Source organism: Orycteropus afer, unplaced genomic scaffold, assembly GCF_000298275.1.
Source record: "Orycteropus afer afer isolate SDZICR_OR568_19922 unplaced genomic scaffold, OryAfe1.0 scaffold00087, whole genome shotgun sequence".
NCBI lineage: Eukaryota > Metazoa > Chordata > Mammalia > Tubulidentata > Orycteropodidae > Orycteropus > Orycteropus afer.
In genome coordinates this window covers 9156126-9175900 of record NW_006921674.1, presented here as the reverse complement: position 1 = coordinate 9175900, position 19775 = coordinate 9156126, and the positions used below count along the sequence as shown (strand labels likewise).

The 19775-nt window shown below is 38.9% G+C and overlaps 1 pseudogene; it reads left to right on the top strand.

Moving 5' to 3' along the window:
• Positions 1-5035: 5035 nt before the first annotated feature.
• Positions 5036-19775, top strand: part of LOC103198166 — a 21509-nt pseudogene continuing 6769 nt past the window's right edge.

The window sequence follows — 19775 nt, the reverse complement described above, 5'->3', positions numbered from 1 at the left end:
TGAGGTAATTTAAGTCTAAAAGAGTGAAATTAATCTCACTATTTAACTAATAATGTTTTATTGAGTAGGTACTGTACCAGAATGCCTAATAAGGACTTGAGAATGAGTGTGAAAAAAAGAAAGATGGAGAAATCTAAAGTCTGTATGGATGAAGAACACCACAATGCATCCACTGCCATGGAGTCGGGTCCAACTCATAGTGACCTCTCCTTGGGTTCCCAAGGCAGTATCACTACGGAAGTAGATTGCCCAACTTTCCTTTCATTGGTGTTGAAAGAGATGAACAGAAGTATCTGCTGAAGAAGCTTACTTAAAAATGTGCTCTGTTGTGTGCAAGGTATACTTCCTCAAGAAAACTTCATAATGTTTACATTACTAATCACTGCTTTTGAAGTTGGACTTCCTTTTCCAGAGAATGCCAGAAAAATTTTGAGTTTATCTTCAAAGTGGGCTGGGTGCAAGGGAAAAGGCTAGTTAGAAAGGACAATCACATTTTTTTTTTACATGAGTAAAAGGCTGGCACATAAGCCCCCCAAAAAATGACAGCTGTTGTTCTCATGATGCCAGGGGCTCTATAAAAGAAGTGTGTAGTGGGCAAAATGGTGGCCTTTGAAAATATATGGCTATATCTTAAGTGCCAGAACCTGGGACTTTTATATGACAAAAGCTGTGATTAAATGAAGGATCTTGAGAAGAGGCTTTCTATCCAGAAATGTCTGGGTGGTAGTCCCTAAACACAATACCACACATTCTTACATGAGAGAGGCAAATAGAGTTTTGTGACAGAAGAGGAGGAAGCAATTTGACTACAAAGGCAGAGATTGGAATGATGCGGCCACAAACCAAGGAACTCCAAGAGCCTGCAGAAGAACAAATTTTCCCTTAAAGCTTCCAGAGGAGTGCTGCCCTGCCAACACCTTGATTTTGGATTTCTGACCTCCATTGTTGTTGTGTTGCTATGTGCCATCGAGTCAGACCCAACTCATAGCTACCCCTCTTTGGGTTTCCAAGGCAGTATCAGTATGGAAGTAGATTACTCAACCTTCCCTCTGAGGAGTGGCTGGTGGGTTTGAACCACCAGCCTTCTGGTTAGCAGTCAAGTGCCTTAGGCACTATGCTACCAGAGCTCCTCTGACCTCCATAACTGTGAGAAAATAAATTTCTGTTCCCTTAAATCATCCTATTTGTGGTTGCTTATTCCAGCAGTCACAGGAAATTAATACAAAATATTTAATCCAGTTTGGGAATTTAGAGATTACTTTCTAGAGTTTATGTAACTTTAAAGGAGAGGTAACCCCAGTCACTACTGTATATAAAACTTTAATTTAAAAATAAATATAAAGGGAAAGTAGACATGAAACCACATTATTTGTCCTGTAGACTCCAAGCAATACAATGTTATTAACATAACACAACATAAATTATGGATGTTTGCAGAGGTAAGAGGTGAAATCAGAGATATAGACAAGTTCAACTAGGTCTTTGAATGCTACAACTAAGGAGCCAAATCTGTTCTAAGTCTTTGGTTCTTAAGTGTTTCCAGTGTAGTAAATTACACAGTGTGGCTTTTCTAGCCATAACTCTTTGTAAACTCCATGGTGGAATTTTCCATGAGCAACCAAGTAGCTCCTGATTGTTAGTTATCCACCTGAGGTATTTCTGTTGGGAGCAGCATAAAGTAATTTCCTGGGAAGTTCACTCTCTCTCAGGTGAATGGAATTCTGATGTTGGGATTGGTTAGTTTGGCTACCCTGCCAGGCTCAAAAGGAGGCCTCCAAGAGGCAGAAGGAGTCTCTCTGACTGCTGGCTGAGAAAGATGTGCTGCTGAGAGAATCGCACTCCTGAGAGACACATACTGCCGAGAAAGAGACACTGAGAGACAAGCGCTGCTGGGAGAGAGACTGAGAAACACTGTTGGCTGAGAGACGGTGGGCTCAGAGAGACTGAGCATTGTTCCTGAATGTGAATCGTAGCCTGGTTCTTCCCTAATAAACCCCATAATCTGTGAATTCTGTGTGGCCACTGCAGTGAATTATTGAACCCAGCAGAAAAGTGGTGGGTGTTGCAGGAGGAATGGTTGGTGAAAGGGCTGGAGGGAGACAGCATGTCTGGCCTCGCAGGAATAGGCCTTGGGCTACTGATGGTGATTTTGTCTTGCTCTTGTGGGGTTAGAGGAAATCAGAAGATGCGGCCTCACTGCCTCTTTGGCAATGTTCTTCACAGAGCAGCAGCAGCACTCAGAACTTTTGTTGTTGTTGTTTTTATGTGCTGTTGAGTTGGACCCAACTCATAGTGACCCTTCCTTGGGTTTCTGAGGTGATATTACTACAGAAGTAGATTGCCCAACCTTCCTTCTGAGGAGTGTCTAGTGGGTTTGAACTGCCAGCCTTCTGGTTAGCAGTCAAGTGCCTTAGGTACTAAGCTACAAGAGCTCCCCAAAAATTTTTAGAAATGCAGAATTGCAGCCCTACCTCAAAGCTACTGGATTAGACTCTGATTTTAACAGATCCCTAGATCATTTGCATGCACTTAAACACTTCAGAAGCATTCCTATAGGCTCAAGATGGCTAGGCTATTTTGAGACTTTAAGAGATTTAAAGCAGAGAAGTAAACAAGGTACTATTTGCATTTTAGATCAGTTAGTCTTGTGGTATTACGGAGAACAGATTTAACTTAAGTAAAATCCAAGACAGAGACAGGTGACTTTAGCAGAACTGGTAAAATATTATGAGCTTTTTAAATAAATGTGATGGTAACAGAAATGGGGATGAATGACTCAAATTTAAGAAATATTTAGTCCTTGGTCTGATATATACCAATGCTTCTCACACCTAGGTTCCATTATGTGTTCATTTATTTGTGTTTCTATGCATAACAAGATCTTAGAATGGAATTCATTCTGCTTTAGTTTCTACTGAGGCAACAGTAAATGGTAGGATATTAAAGTGACTATAAATATATTCTTCTCTTCAAATTCAGGTTTACAAAAGAATTGAATCCAAGAAACTGTAATTTGGTTCTTACTACATTCAAGTAAATCAAGGATAAAGAAAGTGTCAGAAAAAGAAAAGGAGAAACTTCTTTAGAGAGCTAAAGTTTTGTGAGTATTTCTCTGGGGAGTAAGTGTGGGTGGGTATTACCTTCTAACTTCAAGTCCAGCAAGAGGTAGTCCAAGGGAACCATAGGTAATCTTTGAAATAAGCTGCAGTAGGAAGACCCAAATAACTAGTTTTGGTTGTTGTTGTTTTTAGGTGCCATCAAGTTGGCTCCAACTCATAGTGACCTTGTGTACAACAGGATGAAACAGCACCCAGTCCTGCACAATCCTTAACAATCCTTGCTTTGCTTGAGCCCACCATTCCAGCCACTGTATCAATTCATCTCATTGAGAGTCTTCTCCTTTTATGCTGACCCTCTACTTTATCAACTATGATATCCTTCTCCAGGAACTGGTTCCTTCTAACATGACCCAAGTAGGTGAGACAAAGTCTAGCCATTCTCACTTCTAAGGAGCATTTCAGCTGAACTTCTTCCAGGACAGATTTGTTCATTCTTCTTGCTGACCATGGTACTTTCAGGAGCTCTGGTAGCATAGGGCCTAAGGCACTTGACTGCTAACCAGAAGGTTGGTGGTTCAAACCCACCAGCCACTCCTCAGAAGGAAGGGTGGGAAATCTACTTCTCTAGTGATACCACCTGGGAAACCCAAGGAGGGGTTGCTATGAGTTGAGTCTAATCAATGGCACATAACAACAACAACAACATGGTATTTTCAGTATTCTTTGGCAACATCACAATTGAAAGGCATCAGCTCTTCTTCAGTCTTCCTTATGCATAGGTGGTAATTGAAAATACTGTTGCTAGTGTCAGACTGATGGAAAAAATATTTAAGTAATCTATAAGTGGAGTCTGATTCCACCTTAGCAAATTCAGAGATTGAAAGAACTGACTGCTTGGTGGCGGAGCCAAGAGGGTGCTATAGCTTTAGAATCAGCCTAGTACATCCCTAAAGATGATCATGACAAAAAATAGAAGCCAGGGAGATGAGAGCTAGAGTGAGTCATCTTAAGTTCTGTTCAATAAAGCCATCTGGAGAAGTAAGGAGTGCTTATCAAAAGAAAGTGTAGATGCACAGTGACCTTTTCAAGGCAGAAGAAGGAAAGACACATGTGGCAGGGAGCTGGGAGGGTCTAGCTGGGAATCTTCAGAGTCCTCCAAAGTACCCCTAAAAGAATCATCTTTAATCATCCTTCCAGGAGCCCTCCCTTTAGACCCAGACAAAACCACTGGTCCTTGAAGACATGTAAGAACTTTCCTATATCTCTGGAATTCCCCTTCATCCTTCCCCTCCTAAGGGGGAAGGGGCTTTGGAAATAATGCAGTTGAGTGGGGTTGAGGAATGTTGTGATATGGATAAAAGAGAGAGCAAAAGGCCCACCCCACTTGTTCAGTTCAGGCTTTCAACCCCAAATAGGCTTAAGCTCGGAGAAGGGAGAATTAATATTAAACCTGGTTTTGTATTTTCATTATTAAACAGTACTGAATAATCTAATTAATAAATTGTAATAGTGTTTGTGACCTGAAATCACTGCAAAAAGTTTTATTACTTAAAAGTAAACATAATAACAATGAAGAAAAAAAAAGTCATAAATCTCACCAGAGTTTTCATCCAAAAGCAAGGAATCCCCACCTATCTACCCCCAATAATACCTAAAGGAACTTAAAAATAGAGAAAAAAAATTTCATTTTGGTTATACCAACAGCTATGTTTTCTCGATGTACAGATTAAATCTAAATTTTTAGTATATCTTGTTATTTAACATGCAACCCTGGCTCTAGATGTATCTCATAGAAGAGTGTGCTATGAAGCCCAGAGCACTGAACTGGTAGCAGAGTATCTGACTGCCATGTTCCGAGAAGAGTTTTGGCCCCACGAAGCAGCTTTGGATGATGCTGCGGAAGAACACGTGTGATTAACAAAGAGTACAAAATATAGAAAAAGATACTGCTTTTCTTCATGATTTGGTGATGACCCCATGCTCTGTACTGGCCTAGCCTAACTGCACAATGGCTTCAAGATGTAACCAGACCACAAGGGAAAGATTTCAGCATTCATCAACTTGTCATGGGAACACACACATAAGATAAACAAAACCACCTTGTAATAGCCAGTGTTCAGCTCCTTAATGATGATGCTCAGTTTGATGAGTCACACTATGACAGCGAGATAGGAGAATTGGAGTTTTGGCTAAGTTAGTGGGAAGACTGAAATAGAAATCAATATCAACCATGAAGAAGAAATAAACAGTCCCCATTACATGTCCCAGAACCTTCGCACCACTGCAATAAAGACTCCATTTAGTGATGTTCTTGTCTTTGACTACATGAAACACCCTTCTAAACCAGATCCTTCTGGAGAGTGCAACCCAGTCTTGCATCTCCATGGACATCAGAAGGAAGGCTATGGGCTTTCTGGGAACCCAAATCTCAGTGGACACTTATTTAGTGCTTTACATGTACTATCTGTCTATGGGAGATCAGTGCTGTTCCACAGGAAGAAAAAGTGGTGGATACAAAGACCATTTGTACTGGACACACATCAATAGTTGAAGATGTCCTGGCATCTGTTCCATGAGTCTCTGTGTGATAATCAAGAAAGAATACTTCCAAATGAAGCCACTCAGCTGATACTCACACTGCTGAAGCGAACTGCCTTTCTTTCAACTCTTATAGTGAATATATTCTTGCCACAGAATCAGCTGACAATATTGTTGCTTTGTGGGATCTGAGAAATCTGAAACTCAAATTGCATTCCTTTGAAGCACATAAAGATGAAATTTTCCAGGTCTGGTGGTCACCTCATAATGAAACTACTTTGGTTTCCAGTGGTACCAATCATGGGCTGAATACCTGGGATTTAAATATAATCACAGAGGAACAATCCCCAGAAGATTAAGAAAATGGGCCACCAGAGTGATTGTTTATGTATGGTGTTTACACTACCAGGATATCTGATTTCTCCTGGAATCCCAGTGAGCCTTGGGTGATTTGTTCTGTACTAGAAGGTAATCTGTAGTGATACTGCCTCGGAAACCCAAGGAGGGGTCGCTATGAGTCGGGTTTGACTCGACGGCACATAACAACAACAACAGAAGGTAATATTATGCAACTGTGGCAGATGGCAGAGAACATTTATAATGATGAAAACCCTGAAGGAACTGTGGACCCAAAAGTACAAGAGTTCTATATATGTCTCTGCTCCTGATTTGAGACTCCCCTTTTTTCTCTCAAACACAAGACTGATTTTAACAGTGGTTTTGAGACAAGACTATGTTTGACCATCCCTCTGTAGGTACCATCAAAAATGTTATTAACACAAACAGCATGGGTTTTCTAAATATTGTTGGGCAATCTACTTCTACAGAGATACTGCCTCAGAAAACCAAGAAGGGGTTGCTATAAGTCGGAGCCAACTCAACGGCAGTGAGTTCTTAAATTTTTTCAACAATTTTCTGGGAGGGAAAAAAATAAGCTACACAGAAAGGGAATATATGTGTGTTGTTTTTTTTTTTCTTCTTATGCTATAATACCAAGTTTTTCAGATTCATTTAAGTAAAAAGCTAGAGCGGGTAAGGAATAGAGCCAAGTGAGGCAGGCATCTGAGCCATGAAATATAATACAGCACGATGCCATTTTTATTAGGCAATGGGGGATTCAAGTCATATTGATACCTAATCTAAAATCTTCACACCTAACTTGCATGATGCACATTTTCCTATGATTAGTCTCCTGTTTCTTCAATTAAGTCAAAATTTTATTCTATATGTTCCTGTTTTCCCATATATTTTTGCTTGTTAGTGTATTCTTAAACCAATTTCATATTATTTATTTATTTTCTGTAAAAATGGTTGGTTTGTTTTAAAAAAAAATTAACACTTGGGATCACTAAGTGTAAATGTATATTTTTACCTGACAGTTATGCCACAGGAAGACTGTCCAGTTAAGCTGAGAAGAGTGAATCAATAGCTGATATTTGTTTTCAAATTAAATTAATCGTGGATAAAAGTTGGTGTTTTTTAGACGTTAGTCTTTGTCCACTAGTTTGAAGGTATCATGTCCTTTTGGGTGACCTGTTTCACAAGCAGTTCTGTTACTCTCAATGACTAATTGCGTAAGTGCTTATAATGGAATAAATTGCTTTTCTACTAAAAGAAAACATGCAATCCTTCAAGCCTGTAACCACTGAGAAGTTTATTTGGTTCATTTTAGGTCAGATTATAGCTAAATAGAAAAAAGAATTCTGAGACTGATATCAAATGTGGGGATTAGTATACCTTGTTCATGCCTGGGGGAAGGGAGTCTCAGCACACAAGCTTTCTATTGACAGGACATAGTCGTCTACTTCCAGAGTTTCTAACTATGAAAATATATTATACTCTTTCTGTTTTTATAAATGAATACACTGTAATTAGTGCTACATACATAATAATGAAAATTATTGCTTAATCTTTCTTTGCTTACATGTTGTTTGTTGTTGTTATGTGCCGTTGAGTCGGACCTGACTCATAGCGATCCCTCCTTGGGTTTCTGAGGCAGTATCACTACGGAAGTAGATTGCCCCATCTTTCTTCCAAGGAGTGGCTGGTGGGTTTGAACCGCCAGCCTCTGGTTAGCAGTCAAGTGTCTTAGCCACTATGCTACCAGAGCTCCCTTGCTTACATATGTACTTATAATTATTTGTTGTGTCTTTGTGAAGGAGAAATCCTTCCAAGAGCACATATGCAAGTATTTATTTTGTAAAAATTCAAGTTCACATCAAAACTCATTGCTGTCGAGTTGATTTTGACTCACAGAGATGCTACATGACAGGGTAGAGCTTCCCCTTAGGGTTTCCAAGGCTATAAATCTTTATGGAAGCTGACTGACACATCTTTCTCCCATGGAGCAGCTGGTGGGTTCAAAGTGCCAACCTTTCAAATAGCAGCCAAGCTCTCAACCACTGGGCCACCAGGGCCTATTCATAGTTGTGTAAATCTGATGAGACTTTATGTTCTGGCATTTTTAAATTAATTCATCAATTAATGAATTAATGAACCTTATTTACTAATTATACTCAGATTTTAAATTCTAAATAAGAACTTGGCGAATCAAAATCATATTCTTAAAGAAGAACTTATTTTTATGCAACTTTGAATATGTTTAAAATACTAACATACTAAAATTATCTGTCCCTCTTTTTCTCTCTTCCTCCTGCACTGTCACAAAACTGATTCGTTTTTTCTCCTGGTCTAGAAAATACTAGAACCCTAGAGGACAACCCATTTAATAAAGAGGAGAATAAAATGATCCTTGGCTAGTTTGTAGTCAGTCCCAAGGTCAAGTCCTTTCTTGTGAAATTCTACCTCTCGCCAAAAGATGGCGCCCTTGTATCCAGCACAGAGGTTGAAAGTGACAAAGACTAAGCGACACTCCCTCACATGACCTCTCCCTCTGCCCCCCCCCCCCCCCCCAAGCATTAGAAATTATGAGCATCACATATGGCAAGATCTATGTACAGGTAGCAGGGATCGTGGAGCTGGCACAGGACCTGGCAGTGTTTCCTTCTGCTGTGCGTGGGGTCGCTTTGAGGCAGAGAGGACTCCAGGCCACCTAACAGCAATACGGCAAGGGGCTTTTAAAAGCCAGAAAGTTCAGCCAAGATTGTGGCCCAAGTGGCCTTGAGACATCCTCTTCCATCCAGATGGTCAATTTTCTGGGGTTCAATTTATTGATCTGTGGAATCTGGATAATAGTAAGAATAATAAAGACTGTAGAGTTCCTAGAAGAAGCTCTTGGCACAAATAGCACGTACCTGAGCAATGAATACTAGCCATCATCTTCTTGTTGTTGTTGTGTGCCGTGGAGTCAGACCCGACTCATAGCGACCCCTCCTTGGGTTGCCAAGGCAGTATCACTACGGAAGTAGATTGCCCCGTCTTCCTTCCCAGGAGTGGTTGGTGGGTTTGAACCGCCAGCCTTCTGGTTAGCAGTCAAGTGCCTTAGGCACTATGCTACCAAAGCTCCTAGGGAAGCCAATATAGTGTCTGTCTTCTCAGCTGTGTCTGAGGACTCAAAATAAGTCCTCAATACATTATCCACTGAATGAATGAATGAATGAAACTTCAGATCAAGCTACAGAGCTAATTAAGCACAGCTTTCAGTCCAAGCCTCTTGAGACTACGAAATCAGAACCTTGTGGCCTGACTTGAATCCCTTCATTTCTGCCCAATGACTCTGTAATAGCTGCCTGATCTGACCTGTGGATGCACTTGATGGACTTAAAGTGCCCCCAGTCCTGCTAGAGGTGATAGGCTGGCACTTCAGTCTTCAGCCTGGTTCATCACACTTAAGTCTTGTATCTCTAGTGTACCTTAACAACAAGAAAATTGCCATCTATATCTAAACTGCTTGGAAGGAAGATGGGGCAATCTACTTTCGTAGTGATAGTGCCTTGGAAACCCAAGGAGGGGTCGCTATGAGTCAGGGCTGACTCGACAGCACATAACAATGATAACAACATATATAAACTGGGAAGAGTGCTAAACCTATCAATAGTAACTGAAGATTATATAAAGCAAACTTGACATTAATAGTAATAAGTGGCATCTTAACTTTGCATCTTTTCATTCATTTTCATTTATAATAGCATTAGTTCCAGTAACCACTTCTCAACAATTATTTAAAGAAAGAATTTTCACTATTTAGGGATAATTTGTGACATTTCATCATTCTTTGTGGAGATCTTTGGGACATTACACAGTCTTTGAAAGGAGTCTTGTCAATTTTTCCAATCCCCAAGCCTCAAAAATCACTGAAATATTGCTACTTAGCCTTGTTTGTCATTCATTTTTGGCATTGGCATTAGAGTTTACTGGAAAACTCTCAATTTTATTTTGTAACTGTTGCTCAACTTTTAAAAAAATACCATTGCAGGTCAATTACCTTTGTAGAATCTTATATTAATATTTATTGAGCAATTAGGGGGGGGAAGAAATGTTAGTATTCCCAATCCAATTTTAATTTGTCTGTCAAAATAAGTGGAAATATTTTATAATCATTCAGAATTTTTTAAATAAAAATTATAATAAAATTAATCATTGAGAAAAAAATCTTTAAAGAAACAACTTGTTTGTTTTGTAAGAAAAATATTCTCCGCATAGAAAAATAGAAAATTTAGGGGGATTCTCAGTTTAAGTTAAAAAGTTATAGCAAATTAACTTTACTGTCATTTTAGAAATACCATACTATAAGAGGGAGCTCTGGTGACATAGTGCCTAAGGCATTTGACTGCTAATCAGTAGGCTGGCGGTTCAAACCCACCAGTCATTCCTCTGAAGGGAGACTGGGCAATCTATTTCCATAGTGATACCACCTGGGAAACCCAAGGAGGGGTCACCATGAGTCAGATCCAACTCCATGGCAGTATTTTTTTTTTAAAGTTAGTACAACCTGTCTGTGAAGTTTAAAGATCAATGGCATTTCTAATGTTTATTATTATGTAATAAAAAATGCTTTCCACACTTTATATGAGATTTTCCCATAGGAAAACACTTTTTATGTAGAGGGTGGAAAATATCTCTTTCAAGTGTCAACAAGCCTCACAAATTAAGACCAGGTTGGAAACAAATGGCATAATATTGAGTGACATAATTTATAATTATATTTATACTGAGCATGTCAAATTAATTTAGGACCTTCTACATGGGATGATGACTATGCTAAGGTCTGAGGCTAAAACTCCATTTTGAATCAAAAGTGAACTCTGCATCAGGAATACAGCCTGTCATTCCAGTAACTCCACTGTACTCTGAGAAAATTATTTGGTAAACAATACCAGAAAACAAAGTAATTTGACAGGTATTGTTTGCTGCCTAGGAAACCAGTCCAAAAGAATTCTAAAAACAGATGCCTATTCAAAATAAAGTTTAGAATTACACATGTCCTCCTTGCAGTCACACAAGGAAGGTCTCATGATTGTTTTGAGGCCAGATGTATCCAATTTAATGGTTACTGTGTAACCTTATAAAATCACGTCACTGAAGTATGTAATCTGCTACCAATCAGATATATCATCACCCAATTTTATAACCATTGCCTAAATGCCAACTAATCGCTGAATTTTTACTAACGTTCCTTGTATTTTCTTACATAAATTCTCTGAATTGTCTCCTCCTTGGATCACAGTTGAGAATCCTCTGGACTTTGTGATTCTCAATTTGCAAATTGCCTTACCCTTCAACAAAAGCTGTTTACTGTTGATTTCAACCAGACTGCACCATTTTTGCTCTATAACAATACAAAGTTAAAAACCAGAAATTATAATCTATGCTGATAGAAGTCAGAATAGCAGCTACTTTCTGGGGGTAGGAAGATGAGGGGGGTTTGGGTACTGACTGGGAGGAGCCATAAGGAGTCTTATGGAGTGCTAAAAATGTTCTGCATCCTGATTTGGGTGATGGTTACATAAGAGGGTATACAACACTGTACAATTAATATTTGCACACTTTGATACACCTCAATTTTTTTTAAAAAAAAGCTACACATGAATTGTTAAAAGTTACTCCTTGCTCACATGAAAAAAGAAACACTGAGTGTAAAAAGGAAATTGTATTTATTTAGCAAATATTTACTCAATGTCTGCTATGTGTTAGTCATCCTATTAGTAATTGAGGATATGTTGTTAGCTGCAGTCAAATCTGGCCTCCAACTCATGTTGAGCCCATACTGTGTGGTTGTGATACAGAGGGTTTTCACTGACTGATTGTTTGGAAGCAGATTGCCAAGCCTTTCTTCTTCATCTGCTATCTGGAAGCTCCACTGAAGCTGTGAAGCATCACAGCAACATGTAAGCCTCCACTGACAGATGGGTGGGCCTGAGCTTAAGGTGCATTGTCCGGGAATCAAATCTGAGCCTCCCACATCAAAGGTGAGAATGCTACCACTGAGCCACTATGGTACACAGAGTCAAAAACAGAAACAAAACCTTCTTATAGGCTACAGACATTTTCATCCACTAAGTTACCATGGGCAATAGCTTTGAATTTAAAAATTCAACATGGGTCTGTTCTCTACAGTCAGTCCTACAAATAAATCTTTCATGACTTTGCAGAGGAAAAGTTTTATAAATAAATTTTACCTATTCTTATATGCTCAATTCAATTTCCACTTTTTCCACAAAGGCTTTTAATCTCTTGCAGCCAACAGTGATATCTTTAATTGAACTCCTTTTGCAATCTTAAAAAAAAAAAAAAATTAAGTCCAAGTTCCTTGAGAATCAAAGTCACTTACTGCCTTTAGTCCATTTTGACTCATAGTGATCCCTCCTTGGGTTGCCGAGGCAGTATCTCAACAGAAGTAGATTGCCAGTCTTCCTTCTGAGGAGTGGCTAGTGGGTTTGAACCACCAGCCTTCTGGCTAGCAGTCAAATGCCTTAGGCACTATGCCACCAGATCTCCTTTCTTGAGAATAGAGATCATGTAATATTTTTCTTTGGAAAGTATCACAATGCTTAGCAAAATGTGTGCTACATGATATGCACTTAATTATAATTTGGGGTTGTCATTTCCAACTTATAGCAACTCTATGTACAACAGAAATACTACCCAATCCTGAGCCATCCTCAATCCTTGCTATACTTAAGTCCATCATTGCAGTCACTGTGTCAATCAGTCTTGTTGAGGGCCTGCCCCTCTTGCATTGACCCTCCACTTTACCAAGCATGATATCCCTCTCCAGAGAACGGTCCCCTCCAACAACATGACCAAAGTAGGTGAGATGAAGTCTGGCCATTCTCCCTTCCCAAGAGCATTCTGGCTACACTTTTTCCACTACAGATCTGTTAGTTCTTTTAGCAGTCCACAGTACTTTCACCATTCTTCGCCAACACCACAATTCAAAACCATCAACTCTTTTTCGGTCTGCCTTAGTCATTGTCCACCTCCCACACGCATATAAGGCAATTGAAAATACCATGGCTTGAGTTAGGCACATCTTAGTCTTCAAGGAGATATCTTTGCTCTTCAGCACTTGAAAGAGGTTTTTTGCAACAGATTTTCCCAAGTCAATATATCGTCTGATGTCTTGACTGCTGCTTCCATTGGCGTTGATTGTAGAACCAAGGAATATGAAGTCTTTGACAACTTTAATCTTTTCTCCATCTATCGTGATGCTGCTTATTGGTTCAGTTTTGAGGATTTGTGTTTTCTTTATACTGAGGTGTAATCCATACTGTAGACTGTATTCTTCAGTCTTCATCAGTAAGAGCTCTAAGTCATCCACACTTTAAGCAAGCAAAGTTGTGTCATCTGCATATCTCAAGTTGTTAATGAGCCTTCCCCCAATCCTGATGCTGTATTCGTCTTCATATAGTCCAGCTTCTTGGATTATTTGCTCAGCATACAAATTGAGTAAGTATGGTGAAACGATACAACCCTGATCCACTCCCTTCCTGATTTTAAACTATGCACTATCTCCTTATTCTTTTCAAACAAAAGCCTCCTGGTCTATGTACAGGTTCCTCATGAGTACAATTAAATGTTCCCATTCTTCTCAATATTATCCACAATTTGTTATGATCCACACAATTGAATGCCTTTGCATAGTCAATAGAACACAGGAAAATATCTTTCTGGTATTCTTTGCTTTGAGCCCAAATCCATCTGACATTAACTATGATATCCCTCACTCCATGTCTCCCTCTGAATCCAGCTTGCATTTCTAGAAATTCCCTGTCAATATACTACTACAACTGGTGTTGAATTATCTTCAGCAAGATTTTACTAGCATATGATATTAATAATATTGTTTGATAATTTCCACATTCATTGAGATCACTTGTCTTTGGAATGGGTACAAATATGGATCTCTTCCAGTCAGTTGACCAGGTAGCTGTCTTCCAAATCTCTTGGCATAGCCAAGTGGGTGCATCCAGCACAGCAACTATTTATTGAAACATCTCAATGCATATTCTGTCAATTCCTGGATCCTTATTCTTCACCAACTCCTCAATGCAGCTTTTACTTCTTCCTTCAGTACCACTGGATTGTGATCATATGTCACCTCCTGAAATGGATCATCATCTACCAATTATTTTTGGTATAGTGACTCTGTGTATTCCATCCTTTTTTTTTTTTTTTTTTGATGTTTCCTGCATCATCCAACACATTGTCCATGGAATCTTTCAATATTGCAACTTGAGGCTTAGATTTTTTCCTCAGTTCTTTTTAGCTTGAGAAATGCTGAGTGTGTTCTTCCCTTTTGGTTTTCTAACTCCAAGTCTTTGCACATTTCATTGTAATAACTGACTTTGTCTTCTTGAGCTGCTCTTTGAAATCTTCTGTTCAGCTCTCTTATCCTATCGATTCTTCCATCTGCTTTAGCTACTCTCCATTCGAGGCAAGTTTTAGAATCTCTTCTGACATCCATTTTGTTTTTTTCTTTCTTCTCTGACTTTTTAATGACCTTTTGCTTTCTTCATGGATGATGTTCTTGGTGTCACGCTACAACTCCTCTGGTTTTCAGTCATTGGTGTTCAGCGCATCAAATCTATTCTTTAGATGGTCTCTAAATTCAGGAAGGATATATTCAAGGTCATATTTTGGCTCTCGTGGACTTCTTGTAATTGTCTTCAGCTTCAACTTGAACTTGCATATGAGTAGTTAATGGTCTGTTCCACAATCAGCTCCTGCCCTTGTTTTGGCCAAAGATACTGAGTTTCTCCATCACCTGTGGCCACAGATGTAGTTGATCTGATTGCAGTGTACTCTGTCTGGCAAAGTCCATGTGTATAGCCACTGTTTGTGTTGTTGAAAAAACATATTTGCAATGAATAACTTGTTGGTCTTGCAAAATTCGACCATGCAATCTCCAGTACTATTTCTATCACCAAGGTCACATTTTCCAACCACCAGTGATTCTTTGTCTTCACTTTTGCATTCCAATCACCAGTGATAACTAACACATCTTGATTGCATGTTCAGTCAACCCTTTCCTTTCTAACAGCCATCCTTTCCTGTTTCTTTGTATGCCTTGTGATTTGTTATTGTCATTGAAACCAGGACATTTAAATATTGTAATATATTAGCTCTAGAGCTCTGGTAGCATAGTGCCTAAGGCACTTGACTGCTAACCAGGAGGCTGGCAGTTCAAAGCCACCAGCCACTCCTCAGAAGGAAGATGGGGCAATCTACTTCCATAGTGATACTGCCTCGGAAACCCAAGGAGGGGTCGCTATGAGTGGGGTCTGACTCAACGACACATAACAACAACAACAACAGAACTCAGATTCTTCTTAGGGTTTGATTTTTTTTTTTTTCAAAGTTGATGAAGGCTGTTGTCCATCTGCTCAGCAACTTTCCCCATTTTTGCAAGAATGCCCTCTTATACTAGTGTGGACAATAAGGACTCTGGTCCCCAGACTACACTCAGCAACTGTTTTGAAAGAGATTTCCTTGTACTTCAGAAACCACCACAAACAACAACAACAACAAAAGCCATCGCTCACAATCTTTGCAAATTGGCTCTGTGCTGGAGCCCTTCTTTGACACTTAGATTGGCTTACAATTTGCTTAGCAATCAGACTCAGGTGAAAAGTATAGGGTCTTCTTTGGTATTTTCTGGACTACATTTTGCCTTGGGCTTGTGTGTCGTTTTCCCAATTCCCTCATATACACAGTGCTTTTGAGAGGCATAATTTCTAAAAGAAACTCTCGCTCTAACTGCTCCTTCAACCTTTAGGTGATAACTGTATGTTTCAATCACAGTGTTTAGCCCCAGGCAGCTACAGGTGGTGACAATATTCAGACATTGCTCACTTCTTCCTCCTGCCCCATGTGAGTTCCCAGGCAGGACAAATGGAAAAGAGCACGCTGCTTCAATCCTTCAGGCGGTCCCCAGACAGATCAAAACAGAGACTTTAATAATCCTCTAGTAAAGTCTGTTCTTCTCACTCCAAAGCCAGAGAACAAGCTTTTTTATTTTTTTCTGAGAACATCGTCTGTTACCCTTACACTTTAAGATGGTCAAACTATCAGGTCTGGGTGGGCAGGTGAACTGGTAGTAGAAAATAAAACCTCTCTTACTACTTAAAAGTCACCTTTTTCTTGATTCACGATTCACTTATCTACTACAATACTCCAGACCACTTTTCAGAGTTGTTGCAAATTTGAGTCTACTAATTTTTGATTGTTTACTTTGGTCATCCTGTGTAGGGGATGAAGTGTGGCAGCTCATGCTACCATCTTCCAAGAGGTAAAACTTTTTTATTTTAGCTCATTAATTGTATCTGCTTCCTTGAGGGTTTATTTTTCTGTTTGTGTCTTTCTCTTTCATGATGCTAATTTTATAAACATGCCTGTTGGGTCTCCATTGCATGTTCATATTCATACATACGCACACATATATGTTCTTTGTACATATATATCCAGATAGAGATGACAAGATGTATGGTTAGAATATAGTGAGAATTGCTTTGGAGTTCCCATTTAAGATGGTGTATTAGGCATATAATATGCCTACTATTCTTTCCTAGGCACCTATGAAATAAAAGAGTGGAAGCAGGAAATAAAATGAGAATAAATAAAATGCCAGAGATGTGTTTTAATTAATATACGTTTATGTATGTTGATAGGAGTGGAAGGAAGAGTACATGGAGAAAAGAAGCAAAAATAAATGAGAGTTCAACAATTTCTTGAAAAACAAAGCTAATAGTGGTTGTTTGATTAGCAATAACACCCAAAATCACTGTCTACAAAATGCAGTGAGTAAGCTACAGAGTAGGACAGAGGTGAGAATAAGAACTGAAAATGGAGCTAAAATTCTAAATATGATACAGCTCAATCAATCACCACGTTTCCCTTCTTCCTTCATATATATGGAAAGCAGGCACAGATATCTGCTTCCAAGTAAACACAGAAACCAAAAAAGACCTCAAATGCAAGCCCTCTCTAAATAAACTGAATAAATAGTAAAGAGAAAGTGAAAACTGTTATGTTGACAACAAAGAATGAAGTTATTTTTATTCTGGCATTCAAGGCCAGAATCCTGAGAGCCAGCAACTTTCTCATTCATCATCCTAGGGCAAAACCTGATACTTGATGCTTGGCATTCCTGCCCCATCCCACCCAACTCAGTCTCTCATGTAAACTTTTGACATAAGAGACAGAATAGGAATACAATCTACTTACTAAAAAGCAAGGAAATCCACATATACTATTAGTTCATATATACATATGACTATATATATGAATAAACCAAAAACCAAACTCACTGCCATGGAGTCGGATCTGCCTTGTAGCAACCCCTCCTTGGGTTTCCAAGGCGGTGGTATCACTACAGTAGTAGATTGCCCAATCTTCCTTCCAAGGAGTGGCTGGTGAGTTCAAACCACCAGCCTTCTGATTAGCAGTCAAATGCCTTAGGCACCATGCTACCAGACCTCCTATATATGAATATATATGTATTTAGCTCATTAATTATATCTTCTTCCTTTAGGTTTTGTTTTCCTGTTTTTGTCTTTTCTCTTCATGATGCTGATTTTATGAACATGCCTGTTGGGTCTTCATTGCATGTTCATGTTCCTATACACATATATACATTTTTTGTATATTTATATATATATTCAAAATGAAGTTACACACACACATATATATGTGTGTGTGTATATATATATATATATATATTCATCTCTATCTGACATTCACTTGGTCACACCTCTACAACATTCCTATTAAAAATGGAATTACCTTTGGAGTTATGGGAAGAGTTCTTATGTCTTTAGTTGTTTGGCAGTCACACAAAATCATTTTATTAACTAAGAAAGAAGAGGGAAATAACGATAGGTAGGCAACCAACAAGGAGTCTGGTGATACAGTGGTTAAGCACTCATCTGCTACATGAAAGGTTGGCAGTTTGAACCACCAGCCACTCCCTGGTAGAAAGATGTGGCAGTGTGCTTCCTTAAAAATTAATGCCTTGGTGATGGAAATATTGCATTAAGGGTAGGGTTGCATAACCAATCACTGTAATTTCTGTCAATAAAGTATACATATAAAAAGTTCAACTGGCAAAAGTTGTGTGATAGATGTATTCATAACAATGATATAAAAAAAAAAGAATAGAAAGAAAGAAAAAGAGTAGCTGCTGAGGCTGCTTATGTACAACCAAACACCTCAGAGAATCTGGCTCCTTGGTTTGGAGCTTTAGGGTTCATGGGACATCACAGTTAATTAAACTGATATGTCTAGTGCTTCTACCTCCTAGTTTATGTATTGTCTGGGTCTTAAAAGTTTACCAGTGACCATTCAAGATACAACAAATTGGTCTCTATTCACCTGGAGCAACAGGGGAATAAGGAAAGTCAGGAATAAGAGGAAGATATGGAATTCATGTGGCTAATTGCCTCCATAAACAACTGCTTCCTTTGCCATGAGACACGAAGAACCGGATGTTGCCTTGCTACCATTACTGAACATTATGATCAAAGGTTCTGTAAAAGAATACTAATCAATGGGGGTAAATGCAGAAGAGAATCTTAAATTCTCATGGACTCCAGACTTTCTGTAGCCAAGGGGGCTGGATAAACCTCTTAAACTATTGTCCTAAGGATATGTTTAAACCTTAAACCAAAATTATCCCCTAAAGTCTTCCCAAAAATTAAACAGCTGGTTAGTTAACTAGTAAAAATTGTCTCTTTGAGCACTATGCTCTTTTTAACAACCATCTATGTGAGATCAAACTGATGACAGCAATTTGAAAAATTAGATAGTAACCTTAGGGGCAACTAATTTATGTTAATGGCTGAGGAACAACTCAGGAAAGGAGAGGTGATAATAGTTGCCCAACTCAAAATGTAATCAATGTCACTAAACAGTTCATGTGGTACATGTACAAACTATTGAATTGGTATATGTTTTGCTGTGTATATTTTCAACAACAACAAGATAAATAAAATAAAAATATTACAGCCTTGCAAATGCTATGGAGTAGATCAACTCTGTCCTATAGAGTCACTACAAGTCAGAATCTCCTTGACAGCAGTAGGATTTTTGAAGCAATCAACACCATATACCACAATAGTAATCTTAGTTTTTTTCTCCTCCATCTTTTATTGAAATGAGTAGAGAAGGTTATTTTAGAATTGAGTCATAAAAGAATAATCAGCATTCTGCAGGGATTAAGTGTCAACTCCAGATACAGAACTTGGGGTCCAGCAATGATAGAATTTTAAGACCAAGTGTTGCAAGATGGGGCAAGGGTGAGGAAGGGGGAGGACACAAACGCCTGAGAATAAGTAGAACCAAAAAGGCCTAGCTCAGGCTGTGAAACAGAGCAGAGCGGGACCTAGTGGGCATACAAACTAAAGGAAGTATCATGAGTTGCTAACCTGGAAAAGAGCCTGGAGCTTGGCAATCCACTCAGACAACACATGAGGTACAAGCCAGAGAATGAAATGATAACATGCTAAGGATGATGGGGTATAGATATAAAAAGAGCTCAAAACATGGATAACTTTGCTGAGCCATTGAAAATGTTTGAAACACTTCCACTTTGAGACACTCATAGTCTAAAGGATCCTGTTATACACATGGATAGATTTACATATAGGGGTTGAATTATACATATACAGCTTTGTAAGGTACATTTGCTGATGTGGCACCACTCAAATTGAAGAGAAACAGCCGCAGACATCCATTAATCATCGGAACATGGAATGTACGAAGTATGAAACTAGGAAAATT